The sequence below is a fragment of the Neolamprologus brichardi genome, chromosome 18 (assembly GCF_056152115.1).
Source record: "Neolamprologus brichardi isolate AB-2024 chromosome 18, ASM5615211v1, whole genome shotgun sequence".
In the NCBI taxonomy this organism is placed as follows: domain Eukaryota; kingdom Metazoa; phylum Chordata; class Actinopteri; order Cichliformes; family Cichlidae; genus Neolamprologus; species Neolamprologus brichardi.
Window position 1 is genome coordinate 28117546 of NC_142121.1, and position 5454 is coordinate 28122999.

The following is a 5454-nucleotide window of genomic DNA, read 5'->3' on the forward strand; positions in this document are numbered from 1 at the left end:
ACCAGGGGAGAGAGGGGCGGAGGGAGGGAGTGGGAGGCTTGCTGATGTCACATCTGCACTAAACCAATCCCTGAAACCACGGTCACATGGCTGCTGTCCCCTGATGCCTAAGCACCTCTTGGCTTGCCTTGAGCAGGCACACTACATACTATGCAAGGTCTTATAAAATAAAATACACTATTTTCTTTCATTTTGAATTAATTCAAATATTGCTGTTGCTTTGAAAATAAATCTGTTGTATTTGGGTTTTGTTTTATGATTTATGATGATTAAATTCATTAAAATTTTCTGAACTGCAAAAAGGTCGCCCATCCGTTTTCTTTGCAGACATGCTGGGGCGAGAGGCGGGATACACCTCGCCATCAACACAGGGAGACAGGCAACCTTTCATGCTTACAGTCACACCTAAGGCCAGTTCAGAATCACCAGTTATTACCAGTTAACCTAACATGCATGTCTTTGGACTGTGGGAGGAAGCTGGAGTACCCACAGAGGTACAGGTAGAACTCCAAACAGAAGGATCCCCCCACAGGCCGGTGGGTTCAAACACAGGACTCGCTTGCTGTGAGTTTAAAACTCTATGTTGTCCTTTTTCATGCAAATATTCTACAGCTAAAAGTGGACCAGTGCCTATACTGGGTCACTTCACTGTGCTGGTGGCTGATCATGAAACCTAACCTTGAAACTTTCCTCATATAGAGTGTTCTGCTAATACAAAAATATATTTAATTCATTCTTCAGGTGGGGCTGTTGCTGTTTTTAGACATCAATATTTGAGCATGTGCATAAATAATGTGGTACAACTCTGCATTTATCCCTTTACGGCTTTTCGTGACTGTATTTGTGTGTTTCTTCTTTGAAAACAGAAACAAAGAAGCTTTTACATTCAGCCTTTTCTCCCGTACTGTGTAGGAAAACAAGAAGCAATCCATAAAACCTGCATTTGTTTATTGCTTTATTTTTATTTTGTCTGTCGAGATGCTAATAACTTCCATTCATTAGGAAGTTAGGAAGTATCAGACAACAGTTGTGCAGCTTCTACAAATATTAATTTACCACTAAACACATTTAGTGGCTTGTAGACCATTGAATGGAATGGGAAGAACACAGTAATGGAAAGAGTCATCCAAAGGGTAGCCCTTCAGGAAAAAGAAGCTGAACAAGAATTCCCAGTGGAATCTGACTGGAAAATATCAGTAATACAAGTCCAAATCAGAACCAGTGAGCCACTTAAGCTTTAGCAGGTAGATTGGAATAATGGCTTTGATGCTGTGGAGGGCTGCAATCAGATCTAACAACGAGAGGATGACAAGAGGAGGTCATTTCTTCAATTTCAGTCACATAGGTTTTGATTTGTGGGGGGAATGCTGAAGACACACTTTTTGGGAGGTTTTTTTGGTTCAAAGGTTTTTTTGCTAGTTCTCTGGAAAGAAAAGAAGAGCAATATACTGACTTCACAAAGCTGCAAGATTATTTCTATTGCTAAAAATGTGTCCCACTTGAGGACAGCAGAAAATCTACCACCGCAGAGTACACCCTGTCAGCTATAATCATAAGACGTGCTCACTGGGAGGAGGGACCCCAAATGTTAGCCTGGAAGAAAGAAAGAGCGGGAAGGACAAAGGACAAACTATGACTGTGTGCGCGTGTTAGACCAATTGCTTTAGTCAAAGCAGTGGTTTGATTATTCATCTGCTTTAATGGCAGCGTGCTGGACATTTGGAGCAGAGTGACTCACCCTCACCGATACAGCAAGGACAGATGGGTCTGTGGGTGTATGCGTGTGTTTGATTGTTTGGGGGGAGACCCCACTGTGGAGGTCACATAATTTTAAAACAGTAGAAAATTCAAACGTGTGTTCTTTCCCTCAGCTGTTTTGTTCTATGCTAAGTGTATATTCACAGTGTAATCAGATGCAGACACAACTAAATGTTAGAGTCAGTGTCCTTTATGGCAGCCAAATGAAAAACAAGAAACGTTCCAAACCTTGGAACCTAAAATATTCAGAGAACCAGAAGCTGAACACGACGCTTGTAAATCGGAATAAGTTTCCCCGGCTTCTGCCACTGAAGTTTATTTGTAGCTGTTTATTTGTATCCTAGAGTAACCGTTAATGAGCTTAAACGAGCTGGCACAACACACCTCAAGCTGCACCCGTGTGCTTCCCTCAATCAGCCTCTTATGTAAGATGCCATCCAGGGTTCAGAGGTCATGGCAAGTGGGATTAGCAAAGGAGAGCCAGACGGAGAAGAGCACAAGGAGAATGAGGTGTGAGTTGTTCTGTTAGCCTGGCATTACTGCTATTGTTGGGCTCTGGGTGTCAGAGAGACAGGAGTGAAAGAAAGCTGTGAACAGATCACAAATATTAGTGAGACAAAAACAAGAAACAGCTATTTAGGCAAACATGTGTCTACAGACGCAGATGTGTGAGGCTGTAGTGATGCTGTCCCACACAGTGTACAAATAGGTTAGACTGAATTTTAATGACGGCCTGCACAGAGATCTAACTGCAGGAAACTGCAACAGGACTAAATCCTTTCGCTCTTAGTGACTCAATACTGCCACCTGCTGAATAAAGTTACTCAAGCCTTACAGAAGCTACACCCAGAGGCCACTTTATTAGGTACACCTGTGCAAACTATTGCTGTTTAGTATTTGATTTAAATATATTCAGTTTTATTTATATATAGCACCAATACACAACAACAGTGGCCCCCAAGTTGCTTTATGTTGTATGGTCAAGACTCTACAATATTAGAGAGAAAACCCCAAGAAAGGTAGGCTGAGGCAGGGGCAGCCATCTGCTGTGAGTAACTGGGGGCTGAGGAGAGAAAAGAGAAGACATTACTTTGGTAATTAAGTGGTAATAACGTACTATTTCCACATTATTACCTTCTTGTTTCAACCTTATGTCCATACTATTACCACATCTTGTCCAGCTAAGCTATGACTTTTTAATTAATTAATTAATTTTTTATTTTTTTTTTTAGCTCTGATGAACTTTACACTGCACCTTCACTTTAATGTATTATCATAATATGCCACAAAACAGTCTTTCCATTGCTCCATTCAACCTTTAAGTGTGAGTTTCAGAACTGGTTGAGACAGAGACATTTTAAAAGCTGCGAGCAATATATTTAAGTCATAGATATGTCAGCAGAATTGCTTTCACACTGGTTCTCTAACTTTCTGAAGCTAACAGTCCAAACATTCACGAACACCTCACACGCTGATTGGCCAGCTGTGCAGAAAGTAATTAAACTATGAATTTCTCTCTTTTGTGTTGGCTACTGTCTGATATTACGCAACTATTAATGCCACTTTTCATGTGTCAAAAGCACTGTCACTTCCTGCGTGATGTAATTGCTATTATTTAAATGATATCACATCTCTGTCATTCCCTCCAAAGAGCTATTATTTTATTCCGCCTATGAAAAGAGGCATAGAGGGCATGTTTCTGCTGCAGGGCAAAAGTGTACTTTTCTAGTTTCTTCAATTCTTTTATCATCTGATAGATACATGGGTTTAAAAGTGAGACATAAAAAAAATAATATTTGATGTTTAAGCATTCATTCAGTCATCACATTTACACAGACTGTACAAAACAGTTCATATAAGATCCATGTTACAAATAATGACTGAACAGGCTCACGTGCTTAAATTAATGCTCGGCCTATATTCTATCATCAAAAGTACCGCAGCTTCCTTAGAAAGACTAGAACGACATAACATCAACAAACAGAACAGCAACAATACTCTCACATATGACGCTCAAAAATATATTTGTAGAACATTTGTTTGCAGACTGCAAATGAATTGCACATTTTTATGCACATATCAGCATCAACAACAGAAATACATCTTCATTTAATCTCTTTCTTTGCTTTTTTTTTTTTTTTTTACAGTCAACTTACAAAAATCTGACAAAACATATTTACTCTTCCGTAGTCAGAAAAACCTTTGTACGCAGTTTGGGAGTAACTTTGATTTCGCTTTAAATATTATTTGCATTACTTTCAAAAACAACAAATCATTGAAATTAGTTATATGGGACCTCAGAAACAGCGGCTCAGAGTGATCGTAATAATCAGCCTTGTTAATGAGTCATATTTTAAAAGATCCCCACAGTTCCAACAGCAAGGAAAATGAGGACGTATAAGTGAACAGTAAATTATATGTTATTATGTAATTATATGTTGTTTACATGTTCATTTATAATCAGTCACAGCATCTAAATATTTGACATCATAGACTGCTTAAAAAATGCTTTTAATATGCACCCACCTCGGCCCATTAACTCTAAAAAACTGATTGTGGAAGTGCAAGAAATAAAACATTAATAGATGGCAAATGAGGCCTGGCCACGGTGGCTTTTGTCTGATATTTATTAAATACTTTCTTAAGCAGATTGGTTATTTTTTATTTATTTATATATAAACCAGAAAACAGCTTCTTTTCAATTCTCCCCCATTTTCCACACTAGTCTTCTTTTTATTTTTACAAAAAAAGAAGAAAAAAGTGAAACAAACAAACATCAAAGCAAACATATCGCCATAAAAGAACCACCAGTTGTCTGGAGAAACTAGACATCATGTGAAACGAGTGGCTGCAAAATCAAAGACCTCCAAACAAAAAATAAACTGCTACATAAATCGCTCTGTGCTTCTTCCCCTCCAGCACCTGTTTTTATGAAGCCGATAACAAAGAGACTTTGAGTGTTCATGGGAGCTTTGCAGTGTGTCCTGGTCGTCTCTTAAAGTCACAGACTCGTGGATGTCAGCTGAGCCTGTGGGAAAAACAAAAGAAGTACTGCAACTGCACGCTTTCTCTTGTGACCCGAATGCTACAAAATGCGATCAACACGCAAAATCAAGCTGTAATTTTTTACTGTCCTTGTGTGAAAATGCAGACGTTTTAGCAGGGAATGTCACAGTATAGATGTCTTTAGGCAATGGCGTGATGGGATTTTCCTCATTTCTTCCACTAGATGGCACACCATCACCATCACACAGCATAACATGTAATAAACCCAGGCAGGGTTGGTTGTGACCGTGAGGCAAATGAATCTGTTCTCCATTTCTTTTCCCCCACTAATGAAAATATGGCTGAAGTCATGTGGTAATAAAACCTGCAGCTAACATCGTTGAGTCTGCATATTCTGATGCGAGAGATGTGATTTTGAATGTTATGATGGACTAAGTGTGCCACGGAAAGGTGTGCCAGACAGCTGGCGGTCCTGTGGATCAGGAGGTGGCAGTGTTATACACTGGTGAATTAGCCAATTGTCTCTGGGCAGAAAAGGCTGGGAGTACAGAGGGACATGGTGAAGGGGAAAAAGGAGCAAAGTGGATGATGTAATCATTTAAAGGAACATTCTCCAAAAAATAATAAAATTAATACAATCAACACATGGTTCAAGTAAAGCTGAAATTATAACATTTAGTTAAGTTTAAC